At 43.9% G+C, this 27,795-nt stretch overlaps 1 long non-coding RNA gene across 2 annotated transcripts in view; it reads left to right on the top strand.

Annotated features, from left to right (window-relative positions):
* Positions 1–27,795, top strand: part of LOC141105593 (uncharacterized) — a 266,085-nt gene that overhangs the window by 58,134 nt on the left and 180,156 nt on the right. Inside the window, exon 3 of one of the 2 annotated variants that reach the window (XR_012235616.1) lies at positions 2,823–2,944. The exons of the other annotated variant lie outside the window; for it this stretch is intronic. This is a non-coding gene — a long non-coding RNA (uncharacterized lncRNA). Of the gene's footprint in view, positions 1–2,822; positions 2,945–27,795 lie in introns of those variants that run through there. 2 annotated transcript variants of the gene reach the window in all.

The following is a 27,795-nucleotide window of genomic DNA, read 5'->3' as shown; positions in this document are numbered from 1 at the left end:
ACTAAGGGGTCAAGCTCAACCCCTGAAAAACAATCCCACACCATAATCCCCCCTCCACCAAATGATTTGGACCAGTGCACAAAGCAAGGTCCATAAAGACTTGGATGTGTGAGCTTTGTGCTGCTATCTGTTGGCGTATTACAAAACTTTTTGATACCACCTTGTATTTTGGTAAGTATAAGGTAACCACTTTCCATATTTCCGGCTTTCTTCATGTCAGCCTACTATGAGACTCCATTAGCATTGATAACGAAGGAGGGAAAATATGACAAGTCGCACAGAAAATGATGGGGGAAGCAATTTAATGAGAGAGCAGCCGAGATTACTAAGGTCCCAATCAATTTATCAGAGCCAAATACTGTATGTTGTCCACTTTATAATGATGAAGGAAAGTGTAGGCGTGCCCCACCTTGTAGTTCTACAAAGCTTCTCAATGAGTAGTTTTGCACAGCTTGCCGAGAAAGCTAACTTTCCTCTTATGCCCTGTACACACTGTCGGATTTTCCAACGGAAAATGTTCGATGGGAGCTTGTTGTCGGAAATTCCGACGTGTGTGGGCTCCATGGGACATTTGCCATTGGAATTTCCGTCACACAAAATTTGAGATCTGGATCTCAAATTTTACGACAACAAAATCCGTTGTCGTATATTCTGATCGTGTGTACACAATTCCAACGCACAAAGTTCCATGCATGCTTGGAATCAAGCAGAAGAGCCTCACTGGCTGTTGAACTTCATGTTTTTCGGCTCGTCGTACGTGTTGTACGTCACCGAGTTCTTGACGTTCAGAATTTCCGACAAGATGCGTGACCGTGTGTATGCAAGACAAGTTTGAGTCAACATCCGTCTGAAAAAGTCCATGGATTTTGCTGTCAGAATGTCCGATCGTGTGTATGGGGCATTAGAGTGGGCCTGAATTTCCAAAGGAGAGAGAGAGAGAATCTGTGGACTTGTAGGCCAAGTAGAAATGATCCTAGGTGGAGCAGCTTTGCCTTTCCTTGAGCCTGGGGGAAATCCTAAAAGATTTTCATCTTTCTTGAGAGACTATTTTATCTCAAAGTACTTTAAAAGGCTCTAAAGAAGTTTTGGCTGGATTGTATCACTTGTTCATTTTCTGGTACTTCAGAACGGCTAAAGGCCTACAGCTTCCAGTTAATATGGAATGAAGATGATACCTTTTTAGGCCTTTCATGCCCATCTCCATGTGTTGGTAAAGTTTAAACAGTTGGACCAAGTTGGTCCAAACAAACTATTTACTTCACTCACAGATGTGGCAGCTATGTGCACTGTATGTAACACCAGCAGCATACGGTATACAGCTCTGTGTTTCAGCAGCAGGATGGGGACTTCCCGTCCCATTCCTGGAACAAAACTGAGTCGGCTTGAGCACTGCTCAGCCTTCACAGAAAGATTTAAATTCTGTATATGAATACAAAGCTGCTTCTTCTGATTGGCTGAGGTGGGAGTGGATGACATCATAATCTCAGCTAATCAGAGAAAACTTTGTATTCATTCAAAAAATACAAAGCTTTCTGTGAATGGCTGAGCAGCGTTCAGCCTGACTCAATTGTGTTTTGGGAATGGGATGGGAAGTCTCCATCCTGCTGCCAGAACATAGCGCTGTATACTGTATGTAGCTAAATGGAGGCAGGAGAAGGCCCCTAGGACAGCTCTCAAGTTGTGTTGGCTGGAGCTGGCTAGCATCCTATTTGATGCATAGGGACAAGCTAGCTTAAGCAATAAATGGGTATAGGGGAATCGATTAGCCATGACAGTACAAGCCACGTGTCAAACACAAGGCCTGTAGGCCAAGTCCAACCAACCAGGCCATTTTATATCGCACTCACACTTCTCCTGCAGCTGCGAAGCCCCCCTCATCTTTGCCCCCACCTTGTCTTAGCAGTCAGAAGAAGAGAGGAGGACAGAACTCCTCTACCAGATCCTGTTCTTCTCAGTGCAGCCGCAGAGAGGCTCGTTTGACCACCCAAAATACTTTCTGCTTCCCATCTACTTCCTGTTAGCAGCACAAGGTAAGGGGTGTGCACTGTGGGGAGGGTGGGGAGACTCTTGATTTTGGATGGAGGGGGGGCTCTTGACATCTGATATAAGGGGGGGGGGGGGGGTGGGTGCTTTGGACATCTAGTCTTGCAACGGGTATTTTGAGGGCAACCATAATAATACTGATGTGGCCCGTGAAATTGAGTTTGACCAATATGACTTTCAACAAAAACATTTGAAAGTGGACAAAGCCTTTAAATTTGAAACTTTTAATGAAATATCTAGTTTGAATACGCTGGGAAAAAAAAACAAAATGCCTGCAAAAAAAAAAGCAGATTTATTTTTTATCAAAACATATTTATGAGTTGCATTTTAGGCCAATCTGGTGCTTTTGAACATCATAACATTTCTAGAGCATTAACATTAATTCTTCTAAAGGGCATTACAAGCGGAATTGCTTTTAAAAGTCTTTTTTTGTATATTTATTTTTACATTTAGGCGCTCTTATGGGTAATGCAATATGAAAAGAATATCAATCCTATAAATCAGACTTTTAGACCTTTCGACCGTTCTCTCTTTTTTTTATTTACTGGCTTACTTTTGGCAGTTCCGTGATCAGATAAAAGGCCCTGTGGAAAAATAAGAATGATGAAAATTCAGACGCTTAACAGGGAAATGTGCAAACATCAGAGCCCGCCCCCCATCTCCAGTATTATGCGCAATATTCAAGTGAATGCTGATTGTTTTTTTCTGCTTGAAACTGTCGGGACCTTAAATTACACGTTTTTTAAATGACTGGCAATAAATTGTTCTCCGACATTTAGGCTGAATTATTGACAGTCAGACACTATGATAACTCCGGGAAGTTTCTCATGCTACATGCAACAAACCAACTTCAAAAGCTGCAAAGCAGAAAAGACTTAAAGGGACGTCAAAGGCAAGCCAAAGATAGAACATTCTTTCTGACTGTATGTGGTACTGAACAGTTTATAAGTGCTGCTCATTGTAAATGGTCCTTTTTATTCTGTGCTTTCCCTTCTGGCTTTTTGTACTTCTGCAGTTCTGATCGGAGGTTATTTTGATTTGAATTTAAAAGAAGATCATCTTGCCTAAAAAATACAATCAATTAGAAGGGGAGTTTGTGGGATTTTTTTTTTTTTTTTTTATATATTGTAAATCAGAGGCTTGAGTGTTTATACTATGTTTATTGGTCCAGAATTGTCAAGATATTTTTGCTATTGCTATTTTCAGTAGCTGGGTTTCCTCTATTTGAGTGCTAATGAACTTGTTTAGCTAGTTTTGAAAGGGGCTAGCTAGACAGGAAGTGATGTTGGCAGGAAATGGAGGGAGTCAGGAATATACATGTGCAATTTTAGTTTCAGTCCGAATGTAAATTCAGACAAATTTTTGCTTATTTGGAGATTCAGATGTATCTGAATTTCCAAATGAAATGGTAACAAATTTTTGTTGAAATTTGTTTCATTTTGTTCCTTTTCTAACGAATTCCACATTTTCAGAAACGTATCAGGGCAGGTTAAAAAATGATTGACTGATTCAAATTCTGTGGGAAGAATAGCTGGTTGTTAAGAGCGGGTCGGGAAGTGGCCGCCGCGTCCTTAACAACCGATGACCCAGCTGTCAGCGGGCTTCCCCGCCAAGTGCTGAAATGTAAACAATAGAATAGTAGCAATAGTTAATTCAGAAAAAAATAGCGTGGCATACCCCCCCCCCCCCCGTGCAAATGAGTATAGGGTACATAGTACCCCTACCCATTCACCAGTGTAAAAAGTGAATATAGACAGTACACGGGTTTTTGTCCCCCGATGCATCATAGTCAATCACGCCGCCCCCGAAAAAAAAAAAATGCCGTCATTCTTTTGTTTGTATTTCAGCTCTCAGTGGGGAACCCCGCTGACGGCTGATAAATCATCGGTTGTTAATGACACGGCGGCTGGCTTCCCAGCCTGCTCCTTAACAACCAGCTATTCTTTATACAGAATTCAAATCCGTTGATTAATTTTTCAATGGTTTCAAAAATTTTGGAATTGGTTAGAAAAGAATAAAGGAAATTAAACTAATTTCCGAAATTAATCAATTAAATTAAACTAGTAACCTAACAAAGCTATCTGAAACTAAACACATTTTTCTGTTCTGCACATGCAGGGCTGGCCAAAGACATTGTGCTGCCTGGGTCCAAGAATGAAATGCTGCCCCCACCCAAAAAAAAAAAAAAAAAAATCATGTCCACCGAAAGTTCTCTGCATCCATTATTTTGAATGATGATAATTAAAACTAAAATGTAATTTATCAGGAAGTCAGATTTACAGGAAACGGCATTTTGTCTCTATGCTAAATTATATGACATACCATTATGTTCAATTCCAAGGGGCGGGCTAGGGTAGTATATGACGGTGGTATCAGTGGCAGTGCTGGTGGGGGGATGGGATCAGTGGCAGTGGTGGTGGTGGGGGGGTTGGGATCAGTGGCAGTGCTGGGAAGGGATTGGGGATCAGTGGCAGTGCTAGGGAGGGATGGGGGATCAGTGGCAGTGCACAGGGGAGGGGGGTCAGTGGCAGTGTTGGGAGGATAGTATTACAGGCAGTTGTAGTCACTTTGTCTCTGGTTCCGTGGTGTCCGCTGCAGTAGTGACACCTATGCGAAGATTCGGAGATGGGGTCTCCTCCAGCCCCTCCCAGGCTGAGTGGGCAGCCGCGGGCTATGGGGACAGTTCAGCTTCTTTGTGTCCACATGCAGCCCCACCTGGCTCACTGCTGGGATGCACCATCTGCCCGCCTGGACGGGGGGAGAGGCAGAGCTTCTCGCGTCCGGATGTCCCCTTTCTGTCTCAGGCTGCCCCAACCCACACAGGCGGCCAATGAGGGGGCATCTCTGGGGCCCCTGACTGATGTGTGCTGGTAGCAGCGCCCGTGCACACACAACCTCTTAAAAAAAAAAAAAAAAAAATCTGGGCGCTCTTAAAGTGCCGCCCGGGACCATTGGACCCACCGGGACCCATGGTAGGGCCGGCCCTGTGCACATGTCTATTAAGGAAGTGAGTTTGTAAAGCTACTGAATGCCTAGGACTTTTTTGGTAAACTTTTTTTTACGTGTGTGTGTGTGTGTGAGGATCAGACCACACAAAAGTGATAATATTTTGTTACAGGTGAAGCCTAGGCAACTCTCGGCTTTTCTTATGAACCCTGCAAAAACGAGATTTCTGCCATAATTCCTAACTCCATTGTTGTCCACTTAGAAGTTTTGGGTGTTCCAGCTCCTCCTGTTGCATTCTTCGTAAACTAAAGTGGTTGTAAACCCTTCCATATACCCAGTGAAGTGACTGGCCTCAGGTGATGCACAGAGCTGAAAGAAATCCTCCTACATAAGTTGTACCTGTTTATCTGCAGTGTTATCTTCTCTTCATCCATTGAAAATTCAGAATTTATACAGCTTGTCTGACCTTCCAGAAAAAAGGTGGCGGGCAGCTGAAGTTACACTCTATAGAGCTCAGAGAGCTGATTGAAGTGAAGGACACCCCCCCCCCCCATCCTGCACACTGGAACAGAGCTGAGGCTGTCAATCACATCACAGGCTGTGTGCTGGAGATTCCTCCTCTGGGCTTGTGCTTGACTATTTCGTGCCCTAGGCAAGACTAACACCAACTACCTCCCCCAACCCCCGCCGCCTGCTTGGCCCAGGTTACCTAGGGCAGCACGGGTGACTACAACAGGGTCAGAGCGAACTCACCGGGGCAGCAGAATTTCTTCTATGTCCGGAGACATGGTCCTCGCCATCTCCACCTCCCCACCCGTCCTCGTGTCCGCCTCCCCAGCTGTCGACACTCCTCACAGGCTAAGCTGCTGCTGACCTCTGCAACAGACGCGTCAAATGTCCTCCATGACGGCTGCTTTCTCTGGAGAGTCGGTCAGCGCCCCAGCCCTGTGTAGGGCCCCTCGTGTTCCCCGGCCAGGCTAGTGGGGAAGTTAGTGGCTGTGGTTGCGCCCCCCTAAGCAGCAGTGCACCCTAGGCGGCTGCCTGGTTCACCTAGCGGGAGCGCCGGCCCTGCCTGTCACCTTTTTTATCTCTTGGTGTCAGAAAAACTTGTAAGAAGCGACTCCTGCTGATGGCAGAGGAAGGAGGCAGCAGACAGAAATGACACTTAGTGCTCTGGATTGAGAAGTATTAACTATAGTGGGATATTCTTTTGTTCATATTTCATGTCTGAGGTTTACAACCATTGTTGGCTCACATCTACAGTATGAACCTGAACTCTATCATTTTTCTGAGCTCATGCACATTGAACAAGGGGTTTGATCGCTCGATTCTCAGTGGACGCAAGAGCACGGTGAGAGATGAATGTCTGTGTAGTTTTCCGCTGGAAGTAGTGATACGTAGCAAGTGCGTCACCAGAGTGGACCAGATAGCTGGAACAGCAGATGTCAGCAGGAACAGCAGACCCTGGGCTGGTGGGCAGTAGGCAGTGGCTGATAGCTGGTGCAGGAAGACTGGTGGCCTAAAGTAGAGGAAGCTCCAGTGGGAGCTAGGCAGGCGCATGCAGGGCACAAGAGAAACTGGATGCATGGTCAGACAAGCCAGTTTGGCAACAGATGGTCAGGTACAGGCATAAACGGCACGCAAGGAATAGTCAAGGATACAGGCAGTGACTGCTGGTGCTCAAAATTTTGGGAGGGGGGGGGGGGTCGGCAAACCAGTGCCACTCCCCCCTCACGTGCTTCAAAGAAAGAAAATAAAAACCATTGGAATCCATGCGCCCTGCATGTAGATTAGGGGCTGGTCGCATGAATTAGGGGGACTGCGCCCCTTATGGACAGTCCACCACTAGGTACTGGCAAAGGTTGGCAACACCAGGTCAGGCAGCTGGACAAACAGTAGAGCAAGGTCCAGAGACCGGCCAAGGTCAGGGCAGGTAGCGTTCAAGCGAAGTCAGGAGCAAGCCGGGTCAAACACAGAAGTCAGTAGAATCGCATTCAGGAACACGGGTACAGCTGCAGATCAGACCGCAATGGACTAGTGTAGTTGCTGCCCTTTATATTGGCCATTTGGCGTCGGTGTCTATGGCGAACACATGTCCATCTTCATGCATGTGTGAATATTCGTGCGCCTCGGAACTTCAGCTGCGCTACGGCCAGCATGTCCCTTGTATGTAATTCTTCTGAAAGCTTTATTTGGCTGATGACACAAATACAGTATTTACAGGAATAGTTGAGGCACTGATGGGAAACAGTTTGGTTTCAGCTGGAATTTCCTATTCTAGCAAAGTTCTTCTAATTGAACTCTTGACTTTGCACGCTTTTCGCTGTTCTCTATATTTTCAAATGCCGCATTTAGACATGCATGTCACATATCATTTCTCTCCTCCCCGTGCCTTCAGCTCTTCCTCACAGCAAGAATGACATTTAAATTCCAAAACTCATTTCTTCCATTCCTCTTCTTTTTTTTATATATGTAAATTTCACGGCTCGTTCATCCTTTTACATTCTGACACTGGACCTCGGGATCCCAGGATGTGCATTAGGATGTGCAAAATATATATATATTTTATTTATTTTACCCAAACTATGTAACGTAGGACAAACCCAAACCATTCATTCAATTAGTATGAAATCGGCAGACCCTCACACTACATAGTTGATCGTAGATCTAAAGGCGATTAGACCATCAGATTGTAGTTGGCAGTGGTCTCTAAACTGCAGTTCAGGGGTCAGATGCGGCCCTGTGCTCCGGCTCCTGAGGCACGTTTCCTCCTATTGCTACTAGGGACTATTCACATTAACAGGGCACTATCTCTCTCACTGACACCAATGACGGGGCACTATTTTCTCCCACTTACTGCAATGATGGGACACTATTCCTCCCACTGAAACCATTGATGGGGCACTATTCCTTCCACTGACACCAATGACGGCACCAATGATGGTGCACTATTGCCCCCACCGCCACCACTGATGGTGCACTATTGCCCCCACTGGCGCCACTGATGGGGCACTATTGCCCCCACTGGCGCCACTGATGGGGCACTATTGCCCCCACCGGCGCCACTGATGGGGCACTATTGCCCCCACCGGCGCCACTGATGGGGCACCATTGCCCCCCACCGGCGCCACTGATGGGGCACCATTGCCCCCCACCGGCGCCACTGATGGGGCACCATTGCCCCCCACCGGCGCCACTGATGGGGCACCATTGCCCCCCACCGGCGCCACTGATGGGGCACCATTGCCCCCCACCGGCACCACTGATGGGGCACCATTGCCCCCCACCGGCACCACTGATGGGGCACCATTGCCCCCCACCGGCACCACTGACACCCCGGAGTCCCCGATATTCTGCTAGGACAATGACACATTACAGAAGTGAGAATAGGAAATAATTAAGGTGTACAGTATTGAATAACAACAGAAAAATGGCTGCTCTATTGAAGAGCAGGGCAGTATGGGAAAGTACATGGACCCCATCAAGTTTGAACCTGGTCAGTAGACTACAACATAGTTACTCCCATCTATTCCTGATCACAGACCCTTATTTACTTACCAATGATGGGGCACTATTCCTCCCAGTGATACCAATGATGGGACACTATTTCTTCCACTGACACCACTGATGGGACACTATTTCTTCCACTGACACCACTGATGGGGCACTATTGCCCCCACTGGCACCAATGATGGGGCACTATTGCCCCCACTGGCACCAATGATGAGGCACTATTGCCCCCACTGGCACCAATGATGGGGCACTATGGCCCCCACCGGCACCAATGATGGGGCACTATGGCCCCCACCGGCACCAATGATGGGGCACTATGGCCCCCACCGGCACCAATGATGGGGCACTATGGCCCCCACCGGCACCAATGATGGGGCACTATGGCCCCCACCGGCACCAATGATGGGGCACTATGGCCCCCACCGGCACCAATGATGGGGCACTATGGCCCCCACCGGCACCAATGATGGGGCACTATGGCCCCCACCGGCACCAATGATGGGGCACTATGGCCCCCACCGGCACCAATGATGGGGCACTATGGCCCCCACCGGCATCAATGATGGGGCACTATGGCCCCCACCGGCACCAATGATGGGGCACTATGGCCCCCACCGGCACCACTGATGGGGCACTATTGCCCCCACCGGTACCAATGATGGGGCACTATTGCCCCCACTGGTACCAATGATGGGGCACTATTGCCCCCACCGGCACCAATGACACCCCGGAGTCCCCGATATTCTGCTAGGACAATGACACATTACAGAAGTGAGAATAGGAAATATTTAAGGTGTACAGTATTGAATATCAACATAAAAATTGCTGCTTTATTGAAGAGCAGGGCAGTATGGGAAAGTACATGGACACCATCACTTTTGAACCTGGTCAGTAGACTACAATGTAGTTATTCCCATCTATTCCTGATCACAGACCCTCATTTACTTACCTCCCTACACAGAATAATTGGATTAAAGCAATACCTAGGGCTTCACTAGTCGCTGAACAAATGGCAAACCACATTAGTCACAAGAAAATGTTAAATTGCTGTGAGAGAAGGAAAGGAAGATCCGCTCCTGAATGCCTCCTTCCAGGCCTTCCGCTGTCACTTCCACTAAGCATATATGGACCACAATTTACTAATGAATATTTCATTGTCCTTTGAAAGCTGCCTCCGTCATGCCTTCTGCTTTACCCTACATTGTAAACTCACAAAGCATGAACAAAATAGCAGATACACCAGATGAAAAATATTTTTTAGAGGTCCGTATATTAAAAATTAAAACAATATACAACCTCAATTCCACAAAAGTTGGGTTGCTGTGTAAAATCTTCATATAGATGGAATGCAATGATCTGCAAATCTCATAAACCCTTTTTTTATTCACAATAGAAAACATATCATATCTTTAAAATAAATGGAGCATCTTAGGAAAAAAATAAGGTCATTTTGAAATTGATGGCAGCAACAGGTCTCAAAGTTGGGGTGGGGCCATGTTTAGCACGGTGTAGCGTCCCCTCTTCTATAACACTCTATAAACATCTGGGAAGTGAGAAGTTGCTGGAGTCTCTCTGGAGAGGAATGTTGTCCCATTTGTGCCTAATATAGGATTCTAACTGCTCAACAGTCCTGGGTCTTCTTTGTCATATTTTTCCTTCAGTTGGTGAAAGGTCTGGACTGTAGGCAGGCTAGTTAAGCACCTGGACTCTTCTACAGGAAGCCATGCTGTTGCCATAGACGTAGTATGCAGTTTAGCATTGCCCTGCTGAAATCGGCAAGGCTTTCCCTTTAAAAAAAACATCCTCTGGATGGGAGCGTATGCTGCTCTAAAACCTGGATATTTTTCAGCATTGATAGTGCCATTCCTGATGTGCAAGCTGCCCATTCCATACACATTAATGCCCCCCCCCCCCCCCCCCATACCATCAGAGATGCTAGCTTCTGAACAGAGAGCTGATAACAAGCTGGAATTCCCCTCTCCTCTTTCTGTATCATGGTCAGATATGGCTTCTTTGTATGATAGAGCTTTACCTTGTATTTTTGAAGGGCACAGCGAACTGTGTTCACAGACAGTGATTTGTGGAAGTATTCTCTAGCCCATGCAGTGATGTCCAGCACCGAATCAGATCTGGTTTTAAAGCAATGCCATCTGAGGGCCCGAAGATCACCAGCACTCAATATCGCGTTTTGGTATTCTCCCTTGCACACAGAGATTTCTCCAGATTTTCTTAATCTACTGATATGTACTTTAGGTGATGATATATTTAAATTCCTTTCAATTTTACATTATACTGAAAATCTTCAACAATTTTTAGATGCAGTATTTCACAGATTGGGGAACCTCTACCCAGCTTTTCTTCTGAGACACTCTGACTCTCTAAGATGCTTTTTTTTATACCTAATCATGTTACTGATCTGTTGCAGATTAACCTAATTAGTTGAAAAATGTTCTTCCAGCTGTTTCTTGCCAGTACCACCCACTTTACCAGCTTTTTGCTGCCCTGTCCCAACTTTTTTGAGACGTGTTGCTGCCATCAATTTCATAATTGCCTTATTTGTATCTGTTTAATCTGGTTAGGGAGTCTCCAATCAAGACATTCAGATGAGATAGTAGATCCATTATGTAATTATGTGCTTTATTCATTCACTGCAGTGGAGAGACACAACACACACTGATATTCAGCTTTACCAGGCCAAATGAAGAAGGAAGTGTCTCTGACTGACTTAAAAACATCAAGTTTAACAATATATACTTTATGAATATGCATTAGCACTAGGCGTGTTAAGGGTGTGATCATATAGTTTAGTCTGATCAGTCTGATGCTGCATCCACCTAGGTAATTATGATTGTAGAAAGGTCTCCGGCCTTGTCCAGTCTAAGTCTGACCTCCAAGGCCAGAGATAGCTGACATCCTTCAATATGTGGTGGGTTGTGAGGCGTGGTGGGTTGTGAGGCATAGTGGGTGCAAAGATGGTGAAAGTCATTGGGTGCCTTCATTGTGAAAGTCATTGGGCGCTTCTTGGATGTAAAAGAGGTTTTATTTCTTTTGACAGTCCTTTTTGTATTTTTGGGGGAAAGAGGGTTAGGGCCAGGACACTTAAGTAGGTATAGATTCAATTGGCAGACTCAGACTTCAATAGGAGGACAGCCATGCAGGAAAAGGCCCCAGCAAGGCATCACATCTGCGCATGCAGGAATGCTGTCTCCTATGGTAACATTCTTTAACAGTTCCTAACTACAAACGTATCAGTCCTTTCAGCTTCACTACAACTGCTTCTTGTAGTTCTTCAACACTGAGCTCCCGGTCTCTCACTAGACCCACTGATTCACTGACTCTGTATCCCTTGAGCTCCTCCAAGGTTGGCAGTAGTATCTCCCTCAAGCGTCACCCCCGTGTCTCTGCTGGTTCCCTAGCTTGGCACTGCAGATACTTCTCAAGCTTCACCATTGCTAACCGGCTCGGTCCCTGACTTGACTGACAAGGCTGCTCTGCAAGCGTCTCCTCCGCGGGTTGGGTCCCTGACTTGATTACTGCCTGAAGTTTCCTGATTTCCCCACCGTGTCCGTTCAGTGATAATATGGTTCCTTGCTTCAGTTACTCGCTGTGGTCCATGGTAAAAGTGGCTGGTCTCTTTGTGGCGACAGTTCCCCTTATACCTCCGAACAGTGATGGGTTCTCCGGCCGGCAGAACCGTCACTTTTGGTTGGATTGCAAGCCGCAATCCCAACCCCGCACTGCTCTCTTTACTTCTGGACAGGCCTTCACACAGCCTAGCAGCCAGATGCCACCCCGGGATAGGCCCAATCTCCGGCCTAGCAGCCCGGGGCGTATGACACACGTCCACCCAGACAGCCGTCCAGGTACCACAGAACACAGATCACCTGACTCCACCCAAATATATAGGTGCTCCCAGCAGGCCAAGGGATTCAAGAAAACCACTGCCCATTGGCTAAGATACCCCATATACCCATAGCCTGACCTTGGATTGCCCTTCTCATATTTAGTACCACCAAGTACCCGCCTAGTGGTTGAGGAGATAAGAGCAACAAGGCCAAACTTAGGGAGAAATCAATAGATCTCTATCAATCGACCAAGATAACTACTCTTGGCAAGTAAATTTGTGAGGAGCTCCTTGACTAAACCCCAGGGTGCTACATGATTATATATAAAAAAAAAAAAAAACATACTTCTCTTCTAAAATGTTTTACATGGTGTAGCAGTGGGACCCCGTGCTACTCAGAAGATTGCTGGTTTACGCTAGATTTTTGGAGAAGCAGGCATGCTGATTGCACAGCTGTGTGCTGGGCTAGTAGTTGTGACCTGACTATGACTCAGGGATCCACACAACAGACAGGAGGTCTGTGCATGGGGAGTCAGGTGGACTCCCATCCTCTCCAGGGGTTAGAAAGAGCTGCATGGGGCAGCTAGAGCGTGTATGTCTGCAGGAGGCAGATTTTGGTCTGTGACAAAGCAGCAAGAATCTGAACGTGAGTAAGCTAGGAGAGAGCTTGACTCTCATGCCGTGTACACACGACCGGACTTTTCAACAGCAAAGGTCCGACGGAACGAATCCGTCGGACAATTCGATCGTGTGTGGGCTTCATCGGACCTTTTCTGTCTAAAAATCTGATGGACTTTAGAAATAGAACATGTTTCAAATCTTTCCGACGGACTCGAGTCCTATCAAAAAATCAGTTCGTCTGTATGCTAGTCCGATGGACCAAAAACGACGCAAGGGCAGCTATTGGCTATGAACTTCCTTATTCTAGTCCGGTCGTGCGTCATCACGTTCGAATCAGACTTTGGTGTGATCGTGTGTAGGCAAGTCCGTTTCGTTGGAACTCCGTCGAAAAGTCCTTCAGGGTTGAGTCCGACGAAAAGTCCGATTGTGTGTACACGGCATAAGGAAGTCTTTTTGGTCTGAGGAGCAGACCTAAGGCTTTGGCTTGAAGCCTGAAGCAGCCATGTGGCAAGCGAGTAAGCCAGGAGGCTGAAGTATTCTGATTGTGCAAGTTTCAGTAATGGTGGAACCCCCTGCATGGGCTACTGAGATCTTTTTGTGGACTTTTCCATTCTTTTAAATAAAAGTGGGCTACCATGCCTTTTAAAAAATACAGTTTTGGACTGGTCCACTCATTGAAAACACACCTACTGCTTGAGTCTGATCACCCCAATCTTATAATGGTTTTACCATGCTGTAACAAAGCTTGAATTTTTTACTCTATTATTTTTTGGTTGTGCTTTTTCATTGAAGGTATATTCAAAGTCCCACATGCATTGTATTTTCCTCTACTCATATATTGCTGGGGACGATACCTCCAGTGGTATGAGATGAATAACATGCTGGCCCCACATAGTCTTAACTTCCACAGAATAGATCCTCTTTCACAGAAACGGAGACAGCGCTTTAAAAGCATCTTTCGTTGAAAGCATAAACCCTTCCAGATGTGGTATAGAGAGCAATTATTCAGCAAACTTTCATTTTTTCCCCATTGTTCAGGTTTCCATGTTTTTACCATACGCATGCATCTTTGTGGATTGACCTTGGATAGAAGCAGCATGGGGTGACAGCTTAGTGAAGTTAATTTTTTTTTGCTGATACTGGGTTACAGAAGTGCTGATTCAGTTCTGCGCTAATTTCGGAAGCTGTACATTTTGTAACATTTAAAAAATGATCCCGCATTACTTCTATCTCTGTCGGAGAGCTTCAAATTTGTTCTGCTGTCCTCCTTTGCCGAGGTGTGTTTAGCATATGCACTCACTAGATTAGAGAATGTTCCTCTCTATATGTTTTGGCATTTTTGTTCATGGCTACACCTGTCATTTTGGTTAATATTTGTCCAACCTACTCTACGTTGTAGAATGAACAATGTAGACGTGGTTAACCCAGGCATGACAGCTGAAAACGTTGTTGTTACAATGGAAAGAGAAATACATTGAGGCCAATATGGACTTTCACAGTGCAAAGGCTTCACATATACACAAGGTAAGTATAGAAAATTTCGATTTTATTCCAAATTTGAATTGATAGAGCTGAATGTTTAAGATATGGTTTCCCATGTCTGTTTTTTAGATGTCTGTATGTTTTTTTTAATATATTTTTGGAATAAAATCTAATTTTCTATACTTACCTTGTGTAGGTGAAGCCTTTTGTACAGTACCATCATGAAAGTCCATATTGGCCTCCAATTTATTTCACTTTCCATTTTGATTGGGCATAGATACTTTCTGTTTTGGAATTATACCTGGCACCCCTCTTTTTCAATCTCTTCCCCCCACCCCCCATAGTAGTAGTGTTACTATGGTGACACTGAACTACTCTGATGAAAGCGTGTAAAAAAAAATAGTAGTAAATGGGGAAAAAAAAAAAAGTTACAAAATATTGAAATCTAAACATCCATACAATGTTGTACTGCACTGGTGAATATATATATATATATATATATATATATATATATATATATATATATATATATATATATATATATATATATATATATATATATTATACATACACACACACACATATATATATATATATATATATATATATATATATATATATATATATTATATTATATTATATTATATTATATTATATTATATTATTTTTTTTTGTTTGTTTAAAAAGTAAAAAAAAAATGCATTTTATCATTTTATTCCGTTTTATTTTTCAAAGAATTGTGACAAAAAAATTACATCTTCAAAAAGCTCGCCATGCCAATTAATAAATGCCTCCGACTGTCTACTTTCCAAAAAGGGGTCATCTGGGGATATTTGTACTGTCTTGAAGTTCGTTCACAGAAGTGCAACCGAACAAGCTTTTCCCCGTACGTCTCCTTTTAACCACTTGCCGACCAGCCGCCGTCATACAGCAGCAGGTCGGCTCATTCCCGCGAATCGCCGTTACGGTATGTCTGCTCCTTTAACATATATATATATATATAGCGGGCGAGCGCGCACCTGCTGCATGGCGGGGGGGAGCTGATGCGCGTAGCCAGCAGCCGCGATGCACGGGGGCCACCCCGCAATCGCTCCACAGAGAGCTGATGTAAACAAACAGATCCCTGTTGTGACGGAAGTACAGAGTGATCGTCTGTTTCTAGTGATCAGGAACAGCAATCTCGCTCTGTAGTCCCAGTCAGTCCCCTCCCCCTACAGTTGGAAACACCTCCCAGTGACACGTCTGACCCCTTGATCGCCCCCTAGGGTTAACCCCTTCCCTGCCAGTGTCATTTATACAGTAATCATTTTTCATTTTTATAGCACTGATCGCTGTATAAATGTACTTGGTCCCAAAAAAGGGTCAAAAGTGTCCGACTAGTCCGCCGCAATGTCGCAGTCCCGCTAAAAATCGCTGATCACCTCCATTACTAGTGAAAAAAAAAAATTATAATAAAAATACCATAAATGTATCCCCTATTTTGTAGATGCTAGAACTTTTGTGCAAACCAATCAATATACGCTTATTGTGATTTTTTTTTTTTTTTTTTTTTGTTTTTAGTTTTTTACCAAAAATATGTAGAAGAATACACATTGACCTAAACTGATTTTGTTCTTTGAAAGTCTTTTTTTTGTTTTTTTTTTTTTTTGTTTTTAGCGAAAAAAATAAAAATGGCAGAGGTGATCAAATACCACCAAAGGAAAGCTTATTTGTGGGGGAAAAAAGGACTTAAATTTAATTTGGGTACAGCGTCGCACGACCGCACAATTATCAGTTAAAATAACGCAGTGCCGTATCATCACAAATAATGGCCCGGGCATTAAAGGGGGGTAAAACCTTCCGGAGCTGGTGGTTAAAAAAGAATTCAGCTAGTGGATGCTTCTATAAAGTTCTATGATTTATGAAGTGAGTTCCTTTTTTAAATAATTGGATTCTAGGCTCTTCCCAGTATCCTCTACCAATCTGCCATGAGGATATTTTTCGAACGCCGTACTATAGAAGTATATTTGGAAGTTGGTTTTCCGGAAAGTGAATATTGATGAGCTCATCATAATTTGACCACAGCACCCGAATCCGTGCGACAGCCTCATTCAAGGCTTGCCGGTCCTCCCGCCAGTCCTCGTCTACAGGCTATATCCCAATCTCCTATCATTCTACATTCACTGTGCCTGGGGCTACGACGCAACATATGAAACCGTGACACTAATAGATGGGAACATATGAACCGTGACACTAATTAAGCATAATGAATACGGTTAGATAGAAGATTTCCAGGAGATGCAAACAGATTACTTTGTCAACAAGAAGTTTGTAGAAATGTCATAACAAAATGACATCCAGTTATTATGTGCCTTTCCTTTTTTCTTTTTTTTTAATGCAATTGCCGAAACCTGATTTTTACAACATCCTGGGGTGGGGGGGATTGACTAAAACTCACACGTGGCTGGTACAGCTCAACTTGTCATAAATTATGATTACATCTGACACAATAATGAGAAAATGTTATCTGCAGATTTTGTAGGGATGGCAGTTATCACACTGCTGGGAGAAGTACTATATTCTGTTTTGTTTTTTGACATAGAAAGTATCGGGATGCATCATCTACTGTATATTTTGGCACAGATGGCTTTGGATTTCTTGTGGTGACATGATTATATTGGCTGGTGATAGACATTTACTATTTTAAGTGGAAAAAGTAAAAAAAAAAAAAAAAAATCTAAATAAATATATATATATATATATATATATATATATATATATATATATATATATATATATATATATATATATATATATATATATATATATATATATATATATATATATATATATATATATATATATATATAATATTTTTTTTTTTATATATATCTTTTTAGATTGTAAGCTCTAACGTGCAGGGCCCTCTGATTCCTCTTATCCAAATTGTACCAAATTGTAATGTAACTGTAATGTCTGCCCTCGTGTCGTATTGTAAAGCGCTGCGCAAACTGTTGGATGCTATATAAAACCTGTATAATAATAATGAGAGATAGATATAGATATAGATATAGATATATATATCTATATCTATTTATTAATTAAATATATATATATATTATATATATATATATATATATATCTATATTCTCACAAAAGTGAGTACACCCCTCACATTTTTGTAAATATTTTCTTCTATCTTTTCATGTGACAACACTGAAGAAATGACACTTTGCTACAATGTAAAGTAGTGAGTGTACAGCTTGTATAACAGTGTAAATTTGCTGTCCCCTCAAAATAACTCAACACACAGCCATTAATGTCTAAACCGCTGGCAACAAAAGTGAGTACACCCCTAAGGGAAAATGTCCAAATTGGGCCCAATTAGCCATTTTCCCTCCCCGGAGTCATGTGGCTCGTTAGTGTTACAAGGTCTCAGGTGTGAAAGGGGAGCAGGTGTGTTTAAATTTGGTGTTATCGCTCTCACTCTCTCATACTGGTCACTGGATGTTCAACATGGCACCTCATGGCAAAGAACTCTCTGAGGATCTGAAAAAAAGAATTGTTGCTCTACATAAAGATGGCCTAGGCTATAAGAAGATTGCCAAGACCCTGAAACTGAGCTGCAGCACAGTGGCCAAGACCATACAGCGGTATAACAGGACAGGGTCCACTCAGAACAGGCCTCGCCATGGTCCACTAAAGAAGTTGAGGTCATGTGCTCAGCGTCATATCCAGAGGTTGTCTTTGGGAAATAGACGTATGAGTACTGCCAGCATTGCTGCAGAGGTTGAAGGGGTGGGGGGTCAGCCTGTCAGTGCTCAGACCATACGCCGCACACTGCATCAAATTGGTCTGCATGGCTGTCGTCCCAGAAGGAAGACTCTTCTAAAGATGATGCACAAGAAATCCCGCAAACAGTTTGCTGCAGACAAGCAGACTAAGGACATGTAATCCTGGAACCATGTCCTGTGGTCTGATGAGACCAAGATAAACTTATTTAGTTCAGATGGTGACAAGCGTGTGTGGCGGCAACCAGGTGAGGAGGACAAAGACAAGTGTGTCTTGCCTACAGTCAAGCATGGTGGTGGGAGTGTCATGGTCTGGGGCTGCATGAGTGCTGCCGGCACTGGGGAGATACAGATGATTGAGGGAACCATGAATGCCAACATGTACTGTGATATACTGAAGCAGAGCATGATCCCCTCCCTTCAGAGACTGGACCGCAGGGCAGTATTCCAACATGATAACCACCCCAAACACACCTCCAAGACCACCACTGCCTTGCTAAAGAAGCTGAGGGTAAAGGTGATGGACTGGCCAAGCATGTCTCTAGACCAGTGTTTCTCAACTCCAGTCCTCAAGGCGCCCCAACAGGTCATGTTTTCAGGATTTCCCTCAGATGAATCGGCTGTGGTAATTACTAAGGAAATGAAACTGATCAAATCACCTGTGCAAGATAATGGAAATCCTGAAAACATGACCTGTTGGGGCGCCTTGAGGACTGGAGTTGAGAAACACTGCTCTAGACCTAAACCCTATTGAGCATCTGTGGAACATCCTCAAATGGAAGGTGGAGGAGCGCAAGGTCTCTAACATCCACCAGCTCTGTGATGTCATCATGGAGGAGTGGAAGAGGACTCCAGTGACAACCTGTGAAGCTCTGTTGACCTCCATGCCCAAGAGGGTTAAGACAGTGCTGGAAAATAATGGCGGCCACACAAAATATTGACACTTTGGGACTAATTTGGACATTTTCCCTTAGGGGTGTACTCACTTTTGTTGCCAGCGGTTTAGACATTAATGGCTGTGTGTTGAGTTATTTTGAGGGGACAGCAAATTTACACTGTTATACAAGCTGTACACTCACTACTTTACATTGTAGACAAGTGTCATTTCTTCAGTGTTGTCACATGAAAAATATAAAATATTTACAAAAATGTGAGGGGTGTACTCACTTTTGTGAGATTATCTATCTATCTATCTATCTATCTATCTATCTATCTATCTATCTATCTATCTATCTATCTATCTATCTATCTAGTCCCCGGGTTACAAACAAGATAGGGTCTGTAGGTTTGTTTTTAAAGTGATTGTAAAGGATCGTGTGGCCCCGAACATCCTCTTCTGGGGTCCCTCGGCAGTTCTTGCGGCTCCTCCCCACATGAGTTGACCCCCTAGGAGAAGCGCTCTCCCAAGTCCAGAATTTGAGTCCACAGACACGAATGCCGGATTCAGTCCTGCCTCGCGGTGCCCGCGTCATTGGATTTGATTGACAGCAGCGGGAGCCAATGGCTGTGCTGCTATCAATCTATCCAATCAAGAGCCGGGACCCCATGGTGAGACTCATCCCCGCCGACAAGATGAAGGGGCCAAGGTAAGTAAAATAAGGGGGGCTGGGAGGCCAGTGATTTGCTAGAAGTTTTTTCACCTTAATGCATAGAATGAAAAAACACGAGGGTTTGCAACCCCTTTTAAGTTGAATTTGTAAGTCAGAACATGTACATTTTTTTAAGTGTAGCTCCAGCCAAAAAATTATTTTTAAGCTTTTTGGATAGCGTAGGGAAGGATTAACACACCTGTAATGTTTGTTTAGCTGTCTGTGCCCCTGTTCATAAGATTTCACCCCACTTTCTGTCCCAATGACAATTGGATTTTGAAAATTTTGAGTTGTTGTGGAAACAAGGATTGGTGATAAAGATAGATAGAGAGATAGAGAGATAGAGAGATATATATATATATATCTCTTTACTGTAGTTGAGGAATGCAGCACCCGGTCTGTATCCAGTGCAATGCAATCTAGTCTACCCACCGACCAAATATAGTAAAAGTCCAACTGATTGCTGCACTTAAAATATTTATTGATCAATTATTCAAGAAATTACATAATCAGATGTTTGATGATTTCCATTTCGGATGTGCTTTTGATCTGATGAAGGGCGTAAGCTTGTGAGCTTTTTATGTATACAGTAGAGACGGAAAGTATTCAGACCCCCTTAAATTTTTAACTCTTTGTTATATTGCAGCCATTTGCTAAAATCATTTAAGTTCATTTTTTTCCTCATTAATGTACACACAGCACCCCATATTGTACACACAGCACCCCATATTGACAGAAAAACACAGAATTGTTGACATTTTTGCAGATTTATTAAAAAAGAAAAACTGAAATATCCCATGGTCCTAAGTATTCAGACCCTTTGCTCAGTATTTAGTAGAAGCTCCTTTTGATCTAATACAGCCATGAGTCTTTTTGGGAAAGATGCAACAAGTTTTTCACACCTGGATTTGGGGATCCTCTGCCATTCCTCCTTGCAGATCCTCTCCAGTTCTGTCAGGTTGGATGGTAAACGTTGGTGGACGGCCATTTTTAGGTCTCTCCAGAGATGCTCAATTGGGTTTAAGTCAGGGCTCTGGCTGGGCCATTCAAGAACAGTCACGGAGGAGTTGTGAAGCCACTCCTTCGTTATTTTAGCTGTGTGCTTAGGGTCATTGTATTGTTGGAAGGTAAACCTTCGGCCCAGTCTGAGGTCCTGAGCACTCTGGAGAAGGTTTTCCTGTTAAAGCAAATTAGACTTTGCATTATAGTGGTCTTACCCAATTGTCAACTAGAGTCTCTCAGGTTAACCATCATTTTTTGGGGAGGTTGCACTTCATGAACATATACAGTATATGTACAATTCATAATACTAATGACTTACAAAGCCATCCACAGCTCTGGTCCAAGCTACATAACCAACGTTTTCTCAAAATAACCAAACCACCATATTTACTCCTCCTAAGACCTTTTCGTCATCTCCTCCCATACTGCTCTCTTAGACTTTTTCAGAGCCTCACCTATTCTCTAAATCTTCCTACCCCAATCTGACTGTCTCCTTCTCCAGGGGTCTCTAAATTTTCTAAACAATGGGCCAGTTTATTGTCCTTCAGACTTTAGGAGGGCAAGACTATGGTGAACAGGAGTGGAAATTTTCCTGACATCAGTGGGAGTAAACCTCATCACATTTAGTATACGGTGGCGGAATAGTGCCCCATCATTGGGAGGCCCGTTACTGGTGTCAAGAGAAATGGTGCCCCATTGTTTTTGTCAGTTGGCAGAATAGTGTCTAGTATCAGTGGGAGAATAGTCCATCAAGGGGCTACATCCGGCCCCGGGCCGTTGTTTGGAGACTATTGTCCTAGTCTGTGTTTAGGTGATCCTAGAAAACTCAATTCACCTCTTCAAAGAAGTCTATCCCACCTCTACTCAACAACTGATTTTTACTTTCTCGAACTCCTCCTCTCCACACTCATTATTACCTTTTGTATCACTCGCCCCTCCCTTTTAGATTGTAAGCTTTCATAAGCAGGGCCCTCCTAACCATCGCAGAACTTATTTCAGGGGGGGACATCATTTTAAAAAAGAGAAAAAAAAAAAAAAAGTTATTTTAGTTAGTTATTTTTTTTAACTTTTTTTGCAGTTATTTTTTGATGTAGAGGATGTAGCAGATGTAATCGCAGAAGTGGAGCATCTGCAGATTTTAAAAATGTAATCGTGACTAAAGAATGAAAGGAAGTGTAAAGACTCGTATTTGCCAGCAAGTTACTGTATCACATTTTAGAGCTGGTCATGAATGATATTTGCTGCCACAACAAACACTAACCTGGAAGTTTGGCGGCTCAAAACTCGCGGTCCTCGTGGGCAGGAGGAGCTCAGGAGGAGAACTGGAGAAGTTGGGCTGCTGGCAATGTGCTGCAGCAGCTGCGGGAGTAGTCGGCGGCCCCGGGACTGGCACTGACTGGGCACAGGCTGGATCCTGGCTTACCAGCAGTGCCTCTACCAGTCAGGACTGAGACTGAAGACGCTCGCCTCGTCGCTCTGGTGTGGCTGCTCTCTCTCTCTCTCTCTCTGCTGCTGCTGCTGCTGCCGGAGAAGGAGAGAGGAGGTGGGTGGACTCGGAGGTGCGCTGTTCAGCCGTAGGGTGCCCACATGTCAGCCGAAGTCACTGGTTGCTAGACGCTGGGCGGCACTAGCCTAGCAACCAGTTCGGCTGCTTCGGCAAATGATTATCATGGTGGCGGACTGGTGGTGTGTTTATTTTTTTCATTCCGGGACACTGTATTGTCCCGGAATGAAGGTACACGGGACAAAAATCAGAATTAAGGGACAATCCGGGGTGGGCAATTGCCCCTATTTGCAGACGCCCATGCTCCTAACCCTCTTGTATTGAATTGCAACTATACTGTCTCCCTTTATTTTGTAAAGACCTGCGCAAACTGTTGGTGCTTAATAGATCCTGTATAATAATCAGTTTGAGACCCTTGTAGGCATGTGTAGAACACCTTGCCTGTACAGGTGGTGCTATTGTGGCAGCTGCTATTCAGAGAGGATGGAGGAGAAGAGGAACTATTGTTCCTCTGAGGCCCCCATAGGCATGCCCAGGGGAGTAGCTCTGTTTGGACACTGCTGTGCTAGATGACCTCTGAAACCATTTTTCGTATGGGCAGTGTTAATAAATAGCACTGTCCCGCTGCAGGTGGCGTGCATTTGTGAATTAGCTAGGTCAAAGACAGGAACCCGCTGGTGAGGGACAGATGTCTAGCATAGGGAAAGGTACAGTTTAGGAACCTAATGCCTGAGTGGCTATCATGGAGCTCCTTTCTTCTGCCTCTTGGGTGCCCTTGTTGCCATACTGCTTACCAGTCGCCCTCTTTGCCAGATGCTGTCAGGTATCATAAGCCTGCTAACGTATCCTTTGCAGTATTAGGACTGTGTACTACAAGTCCTTCTCTAAACTATTGCTGTTCCGGGTTATGCAGTGCTATTTAGGTCCTGTTGCCACCTTGACCCTGTTTACTGCTTAGGGGCTGCCGCTCAGGCAACCATGGTCCTATAAGATGGAAACCACTTTGTGGGTGCAGGCTGGAAGTGAGTCTGTCCTGACTCAAGAATTCTGTAAGGATAAGGAAGTATTCCAGCAGCCTGGTTAGCGGGTAAATGCAGTTTCCGCTTGCTCCATCTGATGGAACGCAACCAATGTGTTTTTCCCCACCGCCAGGGGGTTAATCTCATCCTGGGGATGGGTCAAAACGCATTGAGGTTGGCCTCAGATGGAGCAAGCTGAGGCTGCTTTCATAATACTTCCTTATCCTGTTGCCACCTTGTTGGAACTTTTGAGTTGATACATAGTTCTGCATTCCTTGGCCTCCATGTGCATTTTCCCCACTTTGGGTACCAAATATCTGGTCCCTCTTACACATTTCTGAGATCATTCAAAGTTCATTGGCGGAGTGCGTTCGACCTGCATCTGACCTTCTTCAATTGGTACAGTATATAGACGCAAAATACTCTTGCGCACTGATGTATTGGCTAAATGATCCCAAGGGTTCAAGAAGGACTATTGGTTTCGGCCTTGCTGCTCTTCAGGATGGGATTATCCTAGTAGTAATGATAAGAAAGAGAGAGAGAGCACCAGCCTAGTGCATTATCCTTGATACATTTATTAGTTAAAACCAAGATTAAAATCTACTCACAAAGGTAGGAGAAAAAATCGCATTGTATACAGACATCAGAAGGTTCTGATGAAGAAGGGACACCTTTGAAACGCGTTAGCCAGCAGCAGTCCGTACGTCCTCTTCCTAGGACCTGGAAAACTGCTACCAGTGGACCAATCGCTTCTGTGTCTGTATACAATGCGATTTTTTTCTTTTACCTTTGTGAGTAGATTTTAATCTTGGTTTTAACTAATAAATGTATCAAGGATAATGCACTAGGCTGGTGCGCTCTCTCTCTTTCTTATCACTTCTTCAAGTGGTACAAGTCTATGGGAGTGCAAAACCTGTTTGAATTTTGACAATTACATACCTTCCATAGATGCCGCACCATACCGTCACACTTTCTGACGGAGAATGCAATCTAATAGTAAGACACAAATGAAGCGCTACAAGACGAGAGAGGTTTTAGTTTTAGCCTGAAGTTGGCTTTGAACAATAACTCCCAGTAAGATATTTGCACCCTTTTGGTGCACACAACCATCAAGCTAAAATTAGCCAGTCGCCCGCGATAAGGATTTATTATCCTGGAGGAAGTAGATGTGGTTATATGACGCGTTGTCACAGTGAAAGCAAGAAAGTTCAATTTGCATTTTAGATAAAACGCTCTCCGTCTCGGCGCTCCATAGGTATTCTCCTGGAAGGGAAGTGGTTGCTGTGTTTTTTATATTGCATACTTCTAGTCAATGTATTATTCTCCTTATAATTGGGAAGGAGAAGTCATTAAAGAACGGAGGGCACAGCTGCACGGGCCGACAGCCGCCTCGCTCTGATTTATCTCGGCTTACTTCCTGATGTCCACAGGAGAAGCAGGAGGGAAGAAATGCAGAAGAATATAACGGCTCCGTCCTCTGAGGGAACCACTTTTAAGTTACAATAAGCACAGAAGGCAAGCGGCATAACTCATCTTTTCAAGCTGTGCTGTGTGTTGGCGGGAATCCATCACCATTATAAGTAAAAGCTACTTTTTTTTTTTTTTTTTTTTAAATCGGTACACTGAAATTAGGTATCCTAACCCGCTGGTGCCACCATTATAACATAACTACATCTGTTTCTGTGAAATAAACCAACTTTTTATTTTATGCTTGTATGTAGAAGTGTCCAAAGAGAGACATATACAGTATGTTCCCATGTGGTGTCACTTTGCTCTAAAACATGTCAAAATTGGTTCGATCTTACTGTATACTACAGTGCCTTGAAAAAGTATTCACACCCCTTGAAATTCTCCACATTTTGTCATGTTACAACCAAAAACGTAAATGTATTTTATTGGGATTTTATGCGATAGACCAACACAAAGTGGCACATAATTGTGAAGTGGAAGGAAAATGATATTCAAAATGTTTTACAAATATGTGAAAAGTGTGGGGGGTACATTTGTATAGCGCCCCCCTGAGTCAATACTTTGTAGAACCCCCTTTCATTGCAATGACAGCTGCAAGTCTTTTTGGGGATGTCTCTACATCTAGAGAGGGACATTTTTGGCCATTCTTCTTTGCAAAATAGCTCAAACTCTGTTAGATTGGATGGAGAGCTTCTGTGAACAGCAATTTTCAAGTCTTTCCACAGATTCTCAATTGGATTTAGGTCTGGACTTTGACTGGGCCATTCTAATGCATGAATATGCTTTGATCTAAAGCATTCCATTGTAGCTCTGGCTGTATGTTTAGGGTCGTTGTCCTGCTGGAAGGTGAACCTCTGACCCAGTCTCAAGTCTTTTTCAGACTCTAACAGGTTTTCTTTTAAGATTGTCCCGTATTTGGCTCCATCCATCTTCTCATCAACTCTGACCAGCTTCCCTGTCCCTGCTGAAGAAAATAATCCTCATAACATAATGCTGTCATCACCATGTTTCACGGTGGGGATGGTGTGTTCAGGGTGATGTGCAGTGATGGTTTTCCACCACACAATTTTTTTTTTTATAACCTAACCCTGCTTTAAACTTCTCCACAACTTTATTCCTGACCTGTTTGGTGTGTTCCTTGGTCTTCATGATGCTGTTTGTTCACTAAGGTTCTCTAACAAACCTCTGAGGGCTTCACAGAATGGCTGTATTTATACAGAGATTAAATTACACACAGGTGGCCTCTATTTACTAATTGGGTGACTTTTGAAGGCAATTGGTTCCACTAGATTTTAGTTGGGGTATCGGAGTAAAGGGGGCTGAATACAAACGCACGCCAGACTTTAGCTGTGGCAATAAATTAGGAAACACGGCAGCCTTTTCCAGCAATACCTTACGGCACATATCATGGTCATCCCTAAGGATGATAAAGATCCCACAGTATGCAGCAGCTACAGACCGATTTCCCTTCTAAATACGGACCTCAAGCTGCATTTATCAAGATTCTAGCGGCTCGACTAGCCCGTCGCCTACAAACGTTAGTCCACTTGGATCAAGTGGGCTTCATCCCCACTAGAGAAGCTAAGGATAGCACAATTAAAGTACTAAATCTAATACATGTAGCCAACCACACCCACACACCTTCTGTTTTCATAAACACCGACGGGGAAAAAGCCTTCAATAGGGTTAACTGGGAATACATGTTCTCAGTCCTTCGCTATATAGGACTTGGGGAAACCATGACTAGATAGATTACCCAAATACACTCCACCCCTACCGCACAAGTTAAAGTAAATGGAATCCTATCTGACCCCCTCCCAATCACAAACGGGTCTAGACAAGGTTGTCTGTTGTCAGCCCTCCTTTTTGCCTTATCACTAGAGCAATTCCTATATAAAATCTGAAACAACTCAGACATCCAAGGCCTTAAGGTGGGAGACACCCGATACAAGGTTTCTGCCTACGCGGATGACTTGCTTTTTTCCCTTACAAACCCGTCAATCTCCCTCCCAAACCTCCTCTGTAAATTTGATACCTATGGAAACATATCCAACCTCAAAATCAACTATAATTAAGTCAGAGGCCATGGGATTAGGGATACCACAAAATGCTATGCAAACACTGCGCTCCAACTTCAACTTTAAGTGGACAGCGACTGCCCTGAAATACCTGGGCACCTCCATTCCAGCTAATCTCAAGCATACTTTTTAATCTGAATTTCCCTCCTTTACTAATCAAAACCCAAACCTTACTAGAATCATGGCACAAGGGCCTCCACTCCTGGTTCGGCAGATGCAATCTTATTAGGATATGCATTCTGCCCAAATTTCTCTACTTATTACAGGCACTTCCAATCGCTATCCCAGCATCGTTCTTTAAACAAGTACACAGTCAGTTCAACAAATTTATATGGGCAAATAGGAAACCGAGGCTACCCCGTACCCTACTCTCCCTGCCTAAGATCAATGGCTGTCTAGCGGTCCCAGATGTGAAGAAATACTACCAAGCTGTACAACTGGGTAGGATTATAGACTGGTGCCGTCATCAAGACCTGAAATTATGGACACATCTGGAACAAGCTCAAACACAAGTACCCCTACAGGGAGCTGTTTGGTGCTATGAACATCTCCCGGCAAGCGTCAAAAAACATCCACTGATAGGGACGACACTCCGCATAGGGTTACAAACATGTCTCACACAGTCACTATCCACACCTAACTCCCCCCTATACCCCATTATAGGGAACCCCAAATTTCCGCCAGACTGGAATGTCTTAAAAGATATAAACTGTACACAAGCAAGACAATTTTTGATTAATGACTCTTGGCCCTCTTTAGAAACACTAAGAAGCGAAACGGGCATCTTTACCTGCCGTTTTGGACAGCGGTCCAATTAAGACACTTCCTCACATCCATACCTAACCCGCAAGGGTTTAACAAGCCCCTTACCACCTTTGAGGACCTCTGCTCGGAGGAAGATGTACTCCCGAGGA

The sequence above is a fragment of the Aquarana catesbeiana genome, linkage group LG08 (assembly GCF_042186555.1).
Source record: "Aquarana catesbeiana isolate 2022-GZ linkage group LG08, ASM4218655v1, whole genome shotgun sequence".
Classification (NCBI taxonomy): Eukaryota; Metazoa; Chordata; class Amphibia; order Anura; family Ranidae; genus Aquarana; species Aquarana catesbeiana.
Note: the sequence above shows the minus strand (reverse complement) of the source record. Positions and strands in the feature narration are given on the sequence as shown.